We start from the raw sequence: 20,395 nt of genomic DNA on the forward strand, positions 1-20,395 counted from the left end.
AAATCAAAATGTACACTAACAACATGAAGGAATTATTAAACCAAAAGTTAAGTAGTCGTAACTACCTCAAATCCTACCCCTCGCTTACTTCAGTTACTTGTCTGATCTCATCTGTGTATCCCAAACAGAAACTCATGTCTCTTTAAATTGGGGTTGAAACTTCTGAGATTCTCTGGAATAAACAAACCATAGCAATTAAAGTGGTTTACCGATAACATATGGAGTCGAAGATGGTGGATTTAGATCAGATATCGTGGGTGGAATCAGACGTTGAAAGAGGGACGATTGAAGTTTAAGGTGGGGAGTGGCGGTGCTGGTAGACTTCGGCAGAGTGACGGTGGATCTCATGCCATTCTTCAACAAAACAAGAGATAGAGTGACAAAAAAAAAAAAAAAAAAAAAAAAACAAGATATTATAGGGACGTTGGGACTGAAATTTTTTCTTGATTTGTGCAAATCTTAAATCGATCTCAAAACCTAAATGCATCTTCCACTGTAATATGGATTTTTATCGTACCCTTCACCTTTTTTTGCTTCTCTCTATTTTATCTTTGAAGAACCTACTGAATCAAACCGAAGATGCATCTTTCTCTTTTCTCTCTTCTATCGTCGGCAGGCTTCCATCACCACAACCCACCTGTCAACGCCGCTGCGACCGGGATGAGGATTATTGACCATCGCTTATCCCATTACTGTCAAGGAAATCGATAACAGCCCGTTCCGAACGAGAGAAAGGAAAGAAATAGATGAAAATGAGAAGAAAATAGAAGAAATTGGTGTTCCGAATTTCACCGAAGTAGAGAATTGGAAGAAAGTGGAGGGAAATGGAAGGATTACTTTCCCTCCTAACTTTCCTTCCGATTTTGGAGGATTTGAAAAGAAAGAACAAAATGATTCATTTTCCTTCCACTTTTTCTCTAACTCGGGAACACAAAAGAAAATTTTGTTTTCCTTTCTTTTCTCTCGTGACTTTCTTTTCTCTTCTCTTCTTTTCTTTTGTTAAACTTGGGAACGAGACGTAAGGGAAGTTTGTGTTTAGAACGGATGAACAAATCGATGGATGAAGTGTGTGTTTTAGGCATTGCGTTAATGTATTATAAGAAGGGAAAATACCGATAATAGCCAAAAATAATAATAATAATAATAATAATAATAATAATAATAATAATAATAATAGTAATAATAATAATAATAATAATAATAAAAGAAAATGCAGGGTAATTTTAAAATTTAGATATAAAAATGGATATTTCCGGGTGTAAGACATGCATTCCGCGGAGCTACCTCCGCAGAATCTACTGTAGCTCCGCTGAATGGCAAAATCGTAATTAAATCAACGTAAAAAAAAAAAAAAACTCAAGATCTATTCCGCGGAACTACAGTAGATTCCGCGGAGGTAGCTCCGAAGAATTGATCTTGAGTTTTTTTTTTTTTTTTGCATCAGTTCTTCGGAATTTATATTCATTACCCAACTAATTATTTTCAAAAAAATATTATCATACTATCATAATCTTTCTTCTTGAAAATAATTAGTTGGTGAATAAATATAAACCTCGAAGAATCGAATACGGAAAAAAAAAAAAACAAAACAAAACTCAAGATCCATTCCTTGGAGCTACCTCCGCGGAGCTTCGAGGAATGGATCTTGAGTTTTTTTTTTTTTTTTTTTTTTTTTTTTTTTTTTTTACGTTGATTTAATTACGATTTTGCCATTCCGCGGAGCTACAGTAGATTCTGCGGAGCTCTGCGGAGGTAGCTCCAAGGAATGGATCTTGAGTTTATTTATTTATTTTTTATTTTTTTATTTTTTTTTCAGTTGTGATTCTTCAAGGTAGTTTCAAAATTTAGACATGAAAATGAACATTTCCGGGTATAAACATGCATTCCGCGGAGCTACCTCCGCAGAATGACAAAATCGTAATTAAATCAACGTAAAAAAAAAAAAACTCAAGATCCATTCCGCGGAGCTACAGTAGATTCCGCGGAGGTAGCTCCGAGGAATGGATCTTGAGTTTTTTTTTTTTTTTTTTTTTTTTTCCGCATCGATTTTTCGGAGTTTTTATTCATTACCCAACTAATTATTTTCAAAAAAAGATTATCATACTATCATAATCTTTTCTTGAAAATAATTAGTTGGTGAATAAATATAAACCCCGAAGAATCAAACCCGGAAAAAAAAAAAACTCAAGATCCATTCCGTGGATACGTTGATTTAATTATGATTTTGCCATTCCGCCGAGCTACAGTAGATTCCGTGGAGGTAGCTCCGAGGAATGAATTTTGAGGTTTTTTTTTTTTTTTTTTTTTTTTTTTTTTTTTTTCGGGTTCGATTCTTCGGGGTAATTTCAAAATTTAGACATGAAAATGGATATTTCTAGGTATAGACATGCATTCCGCAGAGCTATCTTCGCGGAATCTATTGTAGTTCCACGGAATGGCAAAATCGTTATTAAATTAACGTTATATATATATATATATATATATATATATATATATATATATATATATATATATATATATATATATATATATATATATATATATAAACTCAAGAATGAATGGATCTTGAGTTTTTTTTTTTTTTTTTTTTTTTTTTTTTTTTTTTTTTTTTTTTTTTTTTTTCGGTTTCGATTCTTCGGGGTTTATATTTATTCACCAACTAATTATTTTCAAGAAAAGATTATGATAGTATGATAATCTCTTTTTGAAAATAATTAGTTGCGTATTGAATATAAACTCCGAAGAATCGATACGAAAAAAAAAACTCAAGATACATTCCGCGGAGCTCCACGGAATCTACTATAGCTCCGCGGAATGGATCTCGAGTTTTCTTTACATTGATTTAATTACGATTTTGCCATTCTGCGAAGCTACAGTAGATTCCGCGGAATGCATGTCTATACCCGGAAATATCCATTTTCATGTCTAAATTTTGAAATTACCCCTTATTTTTTTTGCTATTATCGGTATTTTCCCCGTAGAGGGTAACGGAGAATCCGGTAAGAAAAGGCGGTCAACGATTTCCAGTGGGGTAAAAGGGTAACAGAGAATCCGGTAAGAAAAAAAAAATTGAAAGAGATAATAAGCGGTAGTGGTGGCCCAATTTCACATCATCTTTTATCATGAAAATAATATATAATAAAAAGAAAAGTAAAAATGATATAATTGTCTTTCTCTTTCTAAGTCGATCATGGACTAAACGCGCAACAAAAAGAAACAATAGGGACGGTCTGAGTTAAAATAAGTTGTTAGGGACCAAACATTCAAATTACCCTAAACCATAGGGACCATTCGTGGAATTTACCCTTCTAACTTCTTAAGGGTGTTTGAGATTCCTTTTAGAATAACTTTTATCTTTTAATTTTTTCAAAAATTCAAAAAACGAAAAAAAACAAAAAAAAAACAAAAAACACAAAAGGTGTTTGGATAACTTAAAAGTTCTTTTGAAAATGACTTTTGACATAGAAGAAAAGGAGGAGTTTCTAAAAGTCATAAAAACCTGACTTTTTGTTGTTTTAGATGTAAAAGTTAAACTAAAAGTCTTTTTGTTAATCGAAACACATTTTAAAGAACTTATTTTGCAAAAAGTAATTTTACAAAAAGTTATTTTACAAAAAGGACTTTTGATGTTCAAAAGTAATTTCAAACACCTCTTAAAAACTCATTTTTAAAGGGTTAATGAGAAGTTGTTTTAAAAGTCATTTTCTTTTTACCAAATATTTTTTTGATTTATTGACTTTTTAAAAATCAATAAGTCTATAAGTTGTTTTGAGATGAAATCTCAAACACCCTAACTTTTTGATAACCACTCCAATTAATTAGGTCTCCTCTCACCTACAACTATTTGATCACCAAACAACAAACTCTAAGGTCTTTCATCTATTGTACAAGAGAGAATAAGTTAGATTTATAGCAAAGATAATTTATAGGGTAAGATCTTTTTTTTTTTTTTTTTTTTTTTTTTTTTTTTTTAATTTTAAAAAAGATTTTCTTTAATGTAAGAAAAAAAGACATTTTTTTTTCATCGTTCACTAGTAACTTTTAAGTTTGGTTTTAAAAGGTCACTATTTTTTTAGTGTTGTGGATGCTTAAACTTTTAAATAAGGGATTCAATAAGGGATTATCACCAATTTAACTATGTTAACAAGTTACAAATCATATGTAGCATGTGAATCGGCAATGATGAATCCACGTGTGCTCGTCCACATGTTAATAAAGTTTATATGAGAGACAAAACCGATTTCCCTCACATTTACGAGTACTCCTCATTTACACACATTGAGGAGCATTTAGGGTTCTATATGAAGCATAGAAATGATTCACTTACCTACATTCAAATAGATCCACTTACTACTTTGTGTAAATGAAAAAAAAAAGTTATCTCAGATGATGGCAAATGATCAAGGGCCTCCATGGTATCTCAAAGTTGACCTACTCTTTGACGTGCATTTTTATTTGAATTCTATTCAAGTAAGTTGAAGGAAAGAAATTTGGATTTACTTCCATTGTGTTTCTTATCTTTCTGAAATACAAGAATGGAGACTTATCTAAAGAGTATAGGCCAGTCAAAGGGCACATGGTCAAACAAGAATAAAATGTTGAAGTTTACCCTAAAAACTAGGTTAAGAAAAGATCAAAGAGTATCCAGAGATTTTAGGATAGTTTGTTATATTCAATTATATATGAGTTTCTCATGTTTCTCATTTGGATACACCGAATAAAGGAGGAAACATTCTTCAACAAATGTAAAAATCTTGAATCTTTAAAATTTGGGTGCTTACAACTTTTACAAGAGCATGACATTGTTAGTGTATCCCATATCGATATGGTCTTATTAGTGTCTATATATGTTGGAGTCTCATCTCTCCATAATGTTTTTATTAGAGAATCTTAGGCAGGGCCGACCTAAGGCTAGGTCGAGCTGAGCCATGGCCTACATCAACAAACTTTCATGGGACATCAGATTTTATAAGCCTTTTATAGTTATATCTTATTTGGTCCACTTAAAGTCTTGATACACTACCGCTAAAGTGAGTCTAGTGTAAATGAAAAAAAGGCAGTCGTTAGTTCTATACCTAAACATTAGGCGACAAATTGAAGTCCATTTGGAAGCGTGACTCTTCAGTCTCCAAAGTAACAAAGCATCCGAATAATTGTTGTTGAAGAAGACAAGGCGTTTCAATCAATAGCACTTTAGAGATACCCGTTGATCCCAAGTTTCAACAAATAAAACTCACGGTGCTCTTTCTTCGCTTACTCTCAACCTAAAAAGATTTCAGTCCTCATAATTTCCTTCTTAACCTGCCATCTTAATATATTGTTATATGAAAATCGGATAGCTTTCTCTTATTATCCCTAACTCCACATCAATTTTCGCTGATAATCACGATTCAAGCCGTGATACGTTGTAACAATCTTAGACAATTTAGAAGTTGCAACCACATAATATTTTTTGATGCGAAAAATCTCAACTCAACTTTCAAGGGTTTATGTTCAGTCTTATATATCTCTGTTGTCTCTCTCATGAGCTCACCAGAATTTGGAAGCCTCATCATCTCACCCTTTCTCTGTCTCTCAGTTAAATGGTCATTAGAGTAATTGTTTGTTTGAATATATATATATATATATATATATATATATATATATATATATATATATATATATATGGGTTTTGTTGGTTGCTCTCATAATAGAACAATTTTTTTAATAGGGTTAGAGTGTTAAAAAACTTTATTAGAAAGTTTATGGTAGATTGTTTGATGTGTAACCTTTGGTGCTTTGTTTTGTAAAATAGTTTGTATACTTTCCTAGTGCCTTGGAGTTTTTGTAATTGGGTTTTAGGCCTTCAATCGTTTTATATCTCTACATTTTTTTTATAATAGTTCACATAAGTTGAAGATACTCATTGATTCGGTTTCACTGATTGGAGTTTCTTTTGGTGTAAATTGATATGTATAATAAACCCTTTCATATTTTTGAATGCTTAACACTACAAGTGTTTTAAGTTATAAGAATTATTGCGGTCTGTATTATCAGATTGAAAAACAAAAAAAACAAAGGTTATGGTTTGGCTAATGTTATTCTCAAGAGTTGAAGGTGGATGCATTCAAATTTAGTTTAAAATCAATAAAATTATGTTGCTTGATTTTTTAGTCTACTTGTGTTTTTATAAAGTTCATTTCCATAAGTGGTATAACAAAATAGTTTTCCCAAAAGTCTGTTGTCATAGTTGGTTCTACTCTCAGTTTTGGTGTCATTCTCAAATCTCTTAATTGACTTTTTTAGCCTTTTTGTTGGTGTTTTAGTTGTTCAGGTGCTAATGTGCTCTATATTTGTATAGTTTTGGCACATTCACATGTTATGTACTTTTGCTTCATCACTATACCACAAAGTTAATAATAGTTAATTGGACAAACATATTTAATTACTCGATATAAGATTTTTCCAACATCATTGTACCTTAAATTTTTGTATTTGAAACCTAATTTGTTATGCCCTCATGTATGTATAGTATATATAGGAGCATCGTTTTTACGGATATAGTTTATTTATATAAGAAACTAGTTTTTTTGTTTTACAATTTTTTGTTTATCGATACAATTAGGGCAACATTAAGGTCCCGTGTGATAGTTGCTGATGCAGAAAATGATGATTGGGAAATGTCTATCTGGGTAAGAAATCCTCACTGAGTAAGAAACCATGTTGTTTGATTGTACATCTGACTGAATGTGATGACCGATGAAAATTGACTATTTTACCCTGCTGCTTTATATAGTGATGTATGAAGTTGATGAAGAGTTATAAAAACATACAAAATTTCATACAAAATGTGAATTACACACAAATCATTTAAAAATCCAAATAAAAATTGGTTAAGTATTTGTATTATAGGAATGTTGATTTATATATTGTATGATTAAACTTTAATATATAATTCTTGAAATTTAGGTTTTATAATAGAAAAATGGTTAAGTATTTGTATTATAGGAAGGTTGATTTATATTGTATTATCTGATTTTCAATATAAAGTTCATAGAAAGGAACCCGTACGAACTAAAAGCCCAACCCTCACATAAAGAGTTGTTGGATGTTAATTCTCACATTTCCATAAACCTAAAGAGTCAGTCCCACCCTATATAATCTTCGTCGTCACCCTCTGTAACGTCCGCGTATTCGGGCTAGTCAATATAGAGATAATAAGCGTTAAAAATGACTTTTTAATAAAATATTATTTAGAATAAACAATCTTAACTAAGTTATAGTAAATGTCACAAGTGTTTTGTACATATAAAGAACGCTGAAATCCGAGTTATAACGAAGAAGTTATGACGTGTCGAAGTTTTACGGCAAAACAGGCACGACACCGGGAATCGTAAAAAGTGAGTTTATGATAAAATACTTTTTAGTATTAGGGATCTAAACAAAAGTTTTAGTATATGTTAAACCGAGAGCGTGCATAAAAAGAACGCCCAAATCTGACTTCGTATGAAGAAGCTATGATTTTTCTAAGATTTGACATAACAATATGCAACCCGGAATTTGAATTTCAGATCGACCGATTTTTAGCTAACACAACCTAAATGAGAATCGAAGATATCATTAATAGGAGCTCAACGATAAAAATATAGACGAAACGGACGTCGAATGACAAAGTTATGAACCTTTAACGGTCTTTACTTGTACATGTATATTAAAATATAACTCTAAAAAATAAATTCAAAATTAGCCGACGAAGTCTAAACGAAGTTGTAAAGTCCATCTCCACCTACGCATAGATATAAAGAACGTTGAAAACAGAGCTCGTATGCAAAAGTTACGGAATTTAGAAGATTGATGAGGCTGTTGCGAGGGTACAGGGTATGCCCCACGTACATATCATGTACGCCCTGCGGTCTCGCAACACACAACTCAGGATCAACCACGTTGCCCCATCCGAAACACAACATGTGCCCCTCATACGCGTAGTGTACGCCGGTATGCCCTGCATACCAAGGAACACCCAATGTACCTGCGAGGGTACGCCCACTGTAACCGAGGAGTCTGGCCTATAAAAGGGATGCGAGGGATACCATTCTTCTTCACACCATAACCCCTCTTTCCCTATCTAACCTCTCTCTAAACATCCCCCAAAGCCCTAGTAACTTATAAGTGCTAGAGGAAAACCTCGGAGCGCCAGAAGGCTCCGAGAAAAAGAGCTTTTCGGCTCGGAAGTTCTGCCCCTGCAAAGCCCGGTTCTTAGTCAAACCTCCCACTAAATGAGTTATGCTTACTCTACTTTAAGTGTAACTTAGGTTTAAATTTATTATCGTTATTATGAACTTATAAACTATATATATATATATATATATATATATATATATATATATATATATATATATATATATATATATATATATATATATAAATTAAAGTATAATATACAAAGTGTTATTATAATATCTTTTAACTACTCGCGGTATGGGGAATCTGGTTTGAAGGGCCGCATAGGGTTGTTGGATTTCAGAAGTGCTAAAATGCCAAAATGGTCTTGTCCTCTGGTGTTTCATGTCTGGCCCATATTTGTACATAGTGATTGAAAAGTATTGTTTAACACTTATAAAACAATTTCGCTCGTAAATAGTCGCTATAAATATTAGACTAAAATTTAATGGTAATAATACTAGGTTTCGTCGAAGGAAATGATTGTTAGAAGCGAAGCGCTGTCCGGATTCGAGTCATCACTTTAACAAGTGAGTGCATAATCTATTTCATGAATATGATTTTAATACAAGTAGTACTTAAAGTATTATATATCTATTAAAGAGTTAAATATATGTTAAAGAGTTTATGTGTGAGTGCATAGTCCCTTTCATGAACATGATTTTAATACAAGTAGTAATTAAAGTATTATTTATTTGTCAAATAGTTAAATACATGTTAAAGAGTTTACATCTTAGTGCATAGTCCCTTTCATGAACATGATTTTAATACAAGTATTGATTAAAGTGTTAAATGTATGTTTGTATGTGAAATATTTGATATTGCCTGAAATATGTGTTAAGAGCATATATGATAATATATGATGATTTAGGATACAGAATAAACCTAAATTAATTAAAAGGAATATCGGGTAGTATATTCTTACAAGTACGGGTGAGATATACACGGAGGGTAAAACTTTAACACTTGTCATTGATTTGAGAGCATGGATTACACTTAGTCATTTGTCCTTAGTCCGAGAGTATGGAGAGGACATAGTTACTTGTCATTAATCCAGGAGCATGGATTAAGACATGGCCAGTTGTCCCTAGTCCAAGAGTATGGAATGAGTATAGTTATCGATCCGAGAGTATGTGTAACATCCCAAAAATACAGGCTAAAAATTTCATTTTTGTTAATTTAATTTATAAACCATAGTTCCCAAAACATTCCATTCATAACAAAAACAATTATATCAAATCACAGTATCATCTCAAAACATGTTCTTATTATCAGAGTAAACATCCCAGGCTAAACTTCTTGGTGTGTGTGCCATGCAGTCATCCCGAGCTCTTCCCTCCGCTACCGGAAGTACCTAAAACCAAAACTGAACTATAAGTACGAAGCTTAGTGAGTTCCCCAATCTACCACATACCATACACAAACTCATACTGCAAACATTGGGCCTAGCCCACTGCATCGGGCCCCGTCCAGCATCGGATGAATCCAGCATCAGGCCCTGCCTGGCATCGAGCCTCGTTCGGTATACATATATGTTTATCTTAAGCCCCGCCTGTCTCTGGGCCCCGCCCGCTAAACATACTCAAACATGTACATAACACATAACACATAATCTAAACATATTCTACTGCAATCCTGTTCTTAGGCCTTACCCCTGTCCTGCTACTGGTGATTCATGGAACCCCGTCTACACTCTTTTTGATAGTGAGATACGGGCCCCTGCCCACACTCACCTCTCTCCTATCGTGGGCCTCGCCCCTTTCCACTACTAATGAGATACGGAACCCCGTCCATACTCTGCTAGTGATGAGATACGGGACCTCGCCCACACTCACCTCCCTACCAGGAACATACAAGTATCACACAGATAATAAGTATAAACTAACATGCAAACATTCATCGGGCTTACCGCGACATCGGACCTTGGTCCGGAATAACATTCACATAACCACCTTCCTCGGGCACCCACCGATATTGGGCCTTGGTCCGAAATAACATACTATCATACAATGCCTAAAGCTAACCCCCGGGTCTTCCTGCTCATAAAGTACATGGGCCATCTGTAGGGTTTTGAGCATTCTAACACTCCTAAGGTGTACATGAAACCCTAGTAACCTTGGATCTATGTTTGTCTAAAATACATGCAAAATTTGATTTCCAAGGTTCTTAATCCTATCTAGCATACATGGGCACTTTAAACATAAAATCTAGCTAGAAATACATACCTTATAGTAAATTGGATTCCTTGAAAACCTTGTGAGCCTAGCACCCCAAGTGTGATGCCTCAAATGTCTCACACAACACCAAATGCTTTTGGAATGACTTGATAGAAATGTTACACACTTAGAAATCGGCTATACCCTCTCACTCTTGCTTAAGTCTGATTTTGGTGAACATGATGATCCTTATATAGTGTGTTAGAATTAGGGTTACACCATGTAAACCCTAATTGTCATGACTTTTCATTTCCATGACCCATGGGTTCTATAAACACCATGGACCATCCTATGGGTTTTAGCCCAACTTGATAATCCATGAAACATTAGCCTACTATACAAGTTATGGATGATTTAAACAATCAACCCATAAATTTAATTAGTCACCTTTTGATCTCTTAATTAATTCTATATTAATTCTTGATCAATACTAATTAAATAATATTATTTATCTATTTGAACTTATAATATATTAATAAACCATAAGTGTTATTTCTCTCATTTTAGTCTATCCAAATGCATGATGCCATGCAACCCAAATGGACCATGCCAAACCGGGTCAAGTACATACTAGAAATAGTTATGGACTTAGACACCTTATCCAACAGTCTCCTACTTAGATGAGTCTAATAACTATAATTGCAAGTATGACTTCAGGAACCGATCAACAATCGTAGCTCTTTCAAGGTCTCTTGGAACTGAGATGATGATGATACGCCATTTAAGATAAGTGATCATATAATCCTCTATTCTAGATATCAGTCGGACAAATATATGGAACAATGTATTACTTATTGTCCAACAGTTTGTTTCCTGATTTCCGATTTGTTTGACAAAGAACTTAATTGAACACATTAATTTAGTTCTGACTGGGCCCGATACATAGGTCAACACAAAATCATCGAGGGGACCATATATCACTTCTAATCCAAGAAGGAACAGATAAAATTTGACTCATATTCTTTTTCTACTACTTGTTGAGTCACATACAAAAGTACGTTTTATAACATCGAGTTACCAATGCGGTTTCGTACAATCAATGTACAACCAACTCATAGGCAACAAGTCATATCTCTAGGTTTGAAGACTTATATGATATTACCGTCTCACGATCACTCGAGATAAATTTCATGAAGTGATACTAGTGAGCGTGGGTTGAGTCCAATACTCAGAACTTTTGAGTACTCATGAAGTGTTGTAGCACCACTTTGCTACAAGCCAAACTCATGACAGTCTTGATTCATATCTACTTCCGACATATGACCGACTGTGGAGAATTTGAATAATATGTAATACACAACATAAATATTCTGGAAGTCAAAACATGCAAAAGAAATAATAGTAAAAGATTGACAAAAGATAGCAACACTTTACTCATAAATAAACACACCTTTATTCATCATCAAATATCAATTACACTTGAAAATTTTCAGAGCTATCTAACTACTAAAACTAATATCATCCTTCAGCCCTATGTGCCTTGCATGCTGAAGATGCTTAACCCTACCCAGTCCCTTCATGAGGGGTCTGTCGATTTCTCATCCGATGATACCCTCTTTGCCACGACCAGTCCTTCTTCTATTCGATTTTTGATGAAATGGTATTTTCTATCGATGTTTCTGGATCTTCCATGATCCATTGGTTCTTTCGCTAAGGAAACGACACTTTCACTATCACAAAAAATTTCCATAGGCTCCTTTACAGCTAGTACTACTCCAAGATCTCCAGTGAAGTTCTTCAGTCATATTGCCTCCTTTGCTGCCTCACTTGCTAATATATACTCCGATTCGCAAGTTGAATCTGATGGGTTTTAGCCAAAAGAACATCTTATGTGCTCATGCAAACCCTAATGCTTGGATCTAGGTTTCTCTATTGTACATGCAATTCATCCAAGACTATAAACCCTAGATCTAGTATATGATAATCAATATAACATATGAATTATGGTTTAGGTCATACCTTGATTGTTATGTAGCAATAACAATCCCAAATCCTTATTGTAATGACTTTAGAAATCTTCGAGTCACAAATGTCACTCCTCTAATGGTTCACAAACACCAAGAGCAAGAGGATGAAGAAGAGAAGAGAAGGAGGCTGCCCAAAACGTGTGAAAACCCTAGAGAACAAGTTCACCACGTTTTTGGGGCATAAGGGTTCTTTAAATAGTGAGGCTATTAGGGTTATCTAACAAGAAAACCCTAATTTGGATGCTTAGGCCCTAAGCAACCCATGAACCCCTTTTTAATAACCCTTGGACGATTTCTAATGGGTTTCCCCATAGAATTCGTCCAACCTTATAATATAAGGTAATTCATAGCCCAATTGCAATTATCTTATAATTACAATTCCAGTCCCTTAAGTTTAATTAATCTCTTTTAGCCACAAACTTAATTATCAATTAATTCTTGACTAATATTAATTAAACAATATGATTTCTCCTTTAATATATTGTTCTCATAATATATTAATAAATCATATTTAATCCTTTCTCTCCATAATTCATCCTATCAAGTTGCTTTGGTGAAGGCAACCCAAAAGGACCATGCACCATCGGGTCAAGTACATACCAATATAGTTATGGACTTAGACACTAATCCAACAGTCTCCCACTTGATAAGTCAAATAACTATTCTGCGTATGACTTTAGATCCTGATATGCAATCGTAGCTTTCTAAAGCCGCCGTCAACTCTGATCTTATCAGATACGCGTGTCCTTTAGATAAGGGATCATATATTCCTCCATTCTAGATATTATCGTATAGACTGAGACATGGATCTAAATCATTCTCTCTGTCTATGTGTTATTTCCCGAATTCAGATTTATGACGACTGACAACAGACTACAATTGAACACATCAAATTAGTCCCGGCTTGGCCAAGCGCTCATGTGTCATCACTAAATCATCGAGGGGCCCACAGATATCGCTTTTAATCCTACTTTGGATTAAAGGAACGAATAAACTTTGACTCAATGCTCGCTTGCACTCACTCACCGAATCACACACAACAATATGTTTTATAACACCAAGTTACTGGTGTGTTTACATATTATCAATGTGCAACCGACTCGCAAGATACAACTCACACATCTCAGTTTCAAGAATATAAGATGTTATCGTCTCACCAATCACTCGTGATAAAATCCATGAAGTGATCCAAGTGAGCGTGGGTTTAATCCAATGCTCAAATCATATTCATAAGCACTCATGAACATTGCAGCAAACATTTGCTTATGTCTAATGCTCTTTAGACAATCCACACACCAATTCACGACAGTATTCATTCATACCTACTTCCAACATATGAACGACTGTGGTCCGTTCGAATAATTTGATTATTCTAAACCAATTTAATTATTTGGGAAGTCAAAACATGCAAGGTGAAACACAAGGATAATACTAATCCCATATGGCCTCAAACCTTTGAGTATAAATAAAACACCTTTTATTTATCACCATATCGATTACTCATTATTTGTCATTTCGGGTAATCAACTTCTTACTTGAATTATTACCACACTTGTCCCATGATCTTAGCATGCACACAATGTTTACCTATGGTTCTTACTTTGTGAAATAGATCAAATGAACACATTACCAATCATACTCATTTCACAACTCCTAATCCTTTCCACAAGTGATAGAATATCAAATTCTTTCCACTTATAGAATATGTTAGATTCTAACATTTTATGCAATGATCCTTTTGTAATGTCACTGTACTAAGGTCACAATGACTATTGCCAATGAATTACAAAGCTCTCTATTGGAAATTTTTACAAGACAATTCCATAGATGTGATGTCTCTCACTCAAAGTACATTTCTTTGAACATCCTTTTGCATAAAGTTTCTAATCTAGACATAGATTCTCAATATCTAACTCCCAATATGGAAACCTTTCTATACTTACCATATCACAACTCATTCTTAATAGAATCTTATCTATTCATAACAATGTCGATATGTTCCATCCAATGGCATACTTCCAACTACTCACAAGCGACCAATCCTTAGCGAACTTTAGATCGTCCTTTGATAGTTGTTTAATTATCTTAGTCAAAACGGATTCTTGTCCTTTTCCCTCTTAATGCGCTAGACATTTGGAAAATTTTATAATGGTAAAATATTATAGCATTTGCAATCGATCCTATACCCGAAGCGTATGGGACATGATGCATAATGTCTTAAATGAAGATTTAATACTTTATCAATCTTCTGCCGTAATATTTTATGTGCTACGTTCTTATAATTTGAATTGTGAAGAGGAATACCGTAATCTTAATCGAAATTTAAGAACACACTATGTATCTTTGACCAAAATATTAACATTCCACAACCTAAGCCTTTAGATTTGAAATGAAGCATAATATTCTCTCCCTTAATTATAGAAAAACAACTTTACATCCTTACTACTTTGCAAAGTATGACTCTTGTTTTCTATAATTAATATTGCTAACTTGCAACACTTTCCATAATAATCATACAATCATAACATTTATGCTCCCACTATCATGATGATTATTTTAAACATAACGCTTATGCTCCCACTATCTTTGACATGTATTCAGAAACAACTTAACTTTCAGAAAAACAATGCTAATTGAATTTCTTTTAAGTTCATGTTTCTAATACCTAATGCTTTGATAATCTATTATCAAGGTTATACACCTTTCCTTTAGATAGCTCATATGTGTGTCTAAACAATTAAGACCAATTTCCAAATCTCACAATTCGGATCATGGAAAGGGATACCGTAACCATAATCGAATTCGAGAATACAATTTCACAATCACTATCTTCTTAAAATCTTTCTTAGTGAAAGCATTTCCTCACAGTCATTTTCATGAAGGAGAAAATCTTATGACACTTAGAATTCAATGGTGTATGTGTTCCTATCCATGTGAATTTGTCAAAACAAAGTTTACGAAAAATTCAAACTCATATGGACCGAACTTTCTCAATCTTGATTTCTTGCCTTATGGTAACACGGCTGCCCACCATGTCTTCCAAGTAGTTAAGTAGATCATCCTTTCTTATCAATGTAATTTTCATTGATCAAGGTCCTTGCCTTTTATACATTCAAATGAGAATTCATAGGGCTCACATGCATAATTAACTCAATTGGAACGGTACATAAAACAAGATGATGTCAACACGATAGGTTGTAAACCTCAACTCGTGTGCTAGTGATGATCGATAAGGTTTATTCTTGATTAGTTCTTGAAACTTTTCAAGATCATTAAGACTCCCACTGACTCCTTGACATATAAGATTCTCTTGTTAATAAACATTTCTTGACAAACAAATATTCAAGAGTTAGTGTAGCTTTTATCAAGACAAAACACTTCATAAAATTGGTCCTAGTTGGTCTTTGTCTTATCCAAGACATCCTAACTTTCCAATTTCAAATGTGCAAGAATAAGAAAACCTTTTTCCAAATTCTACATTTGATGAATGTTATAAACCTTCTTAAGACTTGTCACTCAATGTCACAATCTTAACTTTAAGACTTGTTTTGGAACGAAGTATGATTGACTTCTTGATTCAACCATTTCTTTAATTCTCGATTCTTCTTCTTAGACATACAATTGCACAGAGACTCACTTAGAGGATCAATTGAGACATGGTTCTGAATCATTAAGATCTATCATAAAACATAATAAAAGGTACTCTCCCTTCTTCTTATAATAGAGAAACTTTTATCTTTCTGCCTACTTGATTCTTCTTATTTGTTCTGCTATTTGAACTTTTTCAATCAACTAAGAATTACACTTAATCTCATAAGTGTAATCATATTTACTTAACCTTAGTAAATCATGACGAATATCTTTGTTACTCTTGTGGTGGACTTGATCAACACACAACTTTGTGTACTCGATCTCCTAGTCCTTCACTTGACACTTTGCCAACGAATTAGTCTAATTTCCAAATATGGAATTTCTCATTCATCATGCAACCAAGTTGCGTGATTCCAAATTTCTGTCCAATTGAAACTTGGGCGATGAGAAACTCTCCTTATTTGGAAAATTCTTGACATTTCACAATTATCATAATAAGAATCATATCCATTCGTTGTAGAAATATGCAAACATCAATTTTTTCATAACGATTTTTATTTCAAGGAAATAAATATATAAATAAATGAGTCAAATCAAAATTTATTTTATTCATAAAGGCAGCGGAAAACATTTGTCCTTACAATGCAAAATCAACTGAAAGACTATGTAATTGAATATTCCTAACAACTCTATCATAACTTTCTAAGCTCAAAATCTAATCTTCAAGTCCATGCGATCGAGATCCATTTCTTTGTGATTAGACTCATCTTGCTTTTCCATCAAGCTTCCTCTCTTTTCACTGATCCTGCAAAACATTCAAATGCAATATTATCACATTATGTATTAAGAATCAATGAATAGGTACTTGACAGAGTTAGATAGTGGATTTTACCTGAAGCACAACCATACTCTTTGACTCTCCCATCTTCTGGGCTCTTCAGGATCTTAGGGCAGACTCATATCCAACGCCCTTTCTCTTGGCAGCAAACGCAGGTCGGTTCTCCTAGAAGGTCCTCGGAAGCATGGTTGGTTGACTTTCCCAACAAATACGCTCCATTGCTTTGCCAAATCATCTCTGATTCAGCAGCAATGAGCATGTAAGTTAGGTCAATGAGGTTTGCGTCATGATCCATCATATAATACTTTCTTTTGAACTCATTATATGATTCAGGGAGTGACTGTAGAACCCAACCAATAGCCAACTCATCAGCGAATGATGCACCCAACATTATGAACCTGTCGATGTGTGATTTCATTCCTAGAACGTGGGCACACACGGGTTTACCATCTTCATGTTTCATTTCCAATAGGGCTTTAGTGACATTGAACCTTTCAATTCTTCGATCTTGTGGGTTAGGGAGAACAATGGGAGGGGGATGAGAAAGTGAAGCATGATTTCTTGTTCCTTGATCGAATCGTGAAATATCATCTTCATGTGGAATGCTTGTTCCACGGGATTTGGGAAGACCATAGTTGTCGTACTTTGACATCTACAGAACATGAGAAAACAAATTCAAGTTGGTTGAACGATTGAGTCCTTAATAAATCACCCAAATGAGATATTAAGGCTAGGACCCAACACAATACGCTACAACCTAGAAAAGGGATGCCATAATCTAGTTGCAGAATATTTGAAGGTAGGTAAATGACGATTTACCAATTTCCACCATGAAAAATGAAAAAGAAATTTAAGTTTTAAATCTATGAAAACTGCTAGATCCTTTGAGATTCATTGAACATTTCAATAGCATGTTTAAATCTCGATATGCCCCTCTAGTTTGTGACTGGGATGCCGAGGATCACAAAGCGGGTGTGAATAACCATGCAAACTTACATGGTGCCCCCACATGTTACAGTCACCTATTCGATGTGCCGGTTAACCACACACGCTCCACCGAACTATGACAAACATTGAGTCACCCTTTGCAACTTTTGCTTAGAACCATTTAGTGTGCCGGTTAACCACACACGCTCCACTAACATCTTCGCAAGGGCACAAAGCGTAATTTCATGGAATTGCATAAATTAACTTTTGCCTAAAGTAACTAAGATTGGGAATTTTATGAAAGCATTTAGTTACTTTTATACTTCATTATACTTATAATGGAAGGTTTCTGTCCTATCCTACCCGTTCGGCTAACGATCCTCCACTAGTCAAGAGTGCGGTGGGTAAGAGTGGATACCCATTCAATTGCCATTTTATAGGCAATTTCCTTAAACACCCCTTATAGACCAGCTTCGTGAATGAGGCCTACTAACGGTAAGACTGACTTTTACTCGTACATATATATAATGTTAGATTTTTAATGTTATATATAGTATAGGATGTATTTTACACTTTTAGAATACTAGATGGTCTAATTCAACAATTATACTTTTAATTCAATTAACTTGTAAACCAAAACTTATGGATTTATTAAATCTCTTTTAATTATACACTTTAATTAATTAATAAAACCATAAGGGTGTGATTTGAACTTTTCAAAACTAATACTAGGGTTTTAGAATTGAAAATTTCTAAATTAAACTTTTAATCAACTTTTAAATTCCAAAACTTGAGGGCAAGTTTTTGAAACATTTAAAAACGTTTAGAATTTAAATATTACAAAAGCAAACTTTTTAATCAAAATTTAAATTCCAAAACTTGAGGGCAAGTTTTGTAACCTTTTTCAAAACATTAAGGTTTTAACTATTTAAATTTCAAAAACAAAACTATTAAGTTCAAATTTAAACTATAAAACCTAAAGGGAAAAATTGAAACTTTTCATAACACAATGATCAAATACCAAATAATATAAATTAAACAATTAATTTCATCATTATTATATTTGACCTAATTTCAATTTCTTGCAAAATAAGTTACCCAATTAATACAAATAATCAAACTTTATCGTATAAGGAAGTTATTATCTAATAAATTCGTAATTATCTTTTGTTTAATTAAGGATATACTCATAAATATGTATAAAATCGGATTTTATAACAAAAACATGTTTATGATAATTATCCAAAGCCAAAACAGGAAGAAAATTGCGAACATGAGCTGTCAGACGCTTTGACTCGTCGAGTCTAGACCTGGACTCGTCAAGTACATCTGACTTGGCGAGTGCACCAAGTGACTCGGCGAGTCAAACACTCAGAAGCAAAAAATTTCGATTTTAAGTGCTGATTTCAATCAAATATGCATCAATACAATAGAAACCAATCTTGGCTCTGATACCACTGATGGGTTTTGGCCAAAAGAACATCCTATGTGCTCATGCAAACCCTAATGCTTGGATCTAGGTTTCTATATTGTACATGCAATTCATCCAAGACTATAAACCCTAGATCTAGTATATAATAATCAATATAACATATGAATTAGGGTTTAGATCATACCTTGATTGTTATGTAGCAATAACAATCCCAAATCCTTCTTGTAATGACTTTAGAAAGCTTAGAGTCACAAATGTCACTCCTCTAATGGTTCACAAACACCAAGAGCAAGAGGATGAAGAAGAGAAGAGAATGAGGCTGCCCAAAACATGTGGAAACCCTAGAGAACAAGTTCACCACGTTTTTGGGGCATAAGGGTTCTTTAAATAGTGAGGCTATTAGGGTTATCTAACAAGGAAACCCTAATTTGGATGCTTAGGCCCTAAGCAAGCCATGAACCCCTTTTTAATAACTCTTGGACGATTTCTAATGGGTTTCCCCATAGAATTCGTCCAACCTTATAATATAAGGTAATTCATAGCCCAATTGCAATTATCTTATAATTACAATTCCAGTCCCTTAAGTTTATTTAATCTCTTTTAGCCACAAACTTAATTATCAATTAATTCTTGACTAATATTAATTAAATAATATGATTTCTCCTTTATTATTTGTTCTCATAATATATTAATAAATCATATTTAATCCTTTCTCTCCATAATTCATCCTATCAAGTTGCTTTGTTGAAGGCAACCCAAAAGGACCATGCACCATCGGGTCAAGTACATACCACTATAGTTATGGACTTAGACACTAATCCAATAGAATCAGCCACTGTCTCCTACTTGGAACTTTTCCAAGTAATTTCTCCTCCATTTAAGGTAAAGACCCAGCCCGACTGTGAGCGGAAATTATCCCTATCAGTCTGTAGCTAGCATCACTATACCCTACAACTCTCAAGTCATCACTCCCACCGAGGGTAAGGACCCAATCCTTAGTCCTCCGAAGGTACTTGAGAATGTTCTTCACCGCAGTCCAATAAGCCTTGCCAGGGTTCACCTGATATCTGTTGACCATGCTACATGTGAAAGTCACATTAGGACGAGTACAAGTCAGAGCATACATGATCGAGCCTACATCTGAAGCATAAGGTACTCAACTCATTTCTGCTATCTCAGCCTCGGTACTCAGGCTTTGAGTCTTACTAAATTTGGCGTTACTCTG

The sequence above is a fragment of the Lactuca serriola genome, chromosome 9 (assembly GCF_051521515.1).
Source record: "Lactuca serriola cultivar US96UC23 chromosome 9, Lser_US96UC23_V15, whole genome shotgun sequence".
In the NCBI taxonomy this organism is placed as follows: Eukaryota; Viridiplantae; Streptophyta; class Magnoliopsida; order Asterales; family Asteraceae; genus Lactuca; species Lactuca serriola.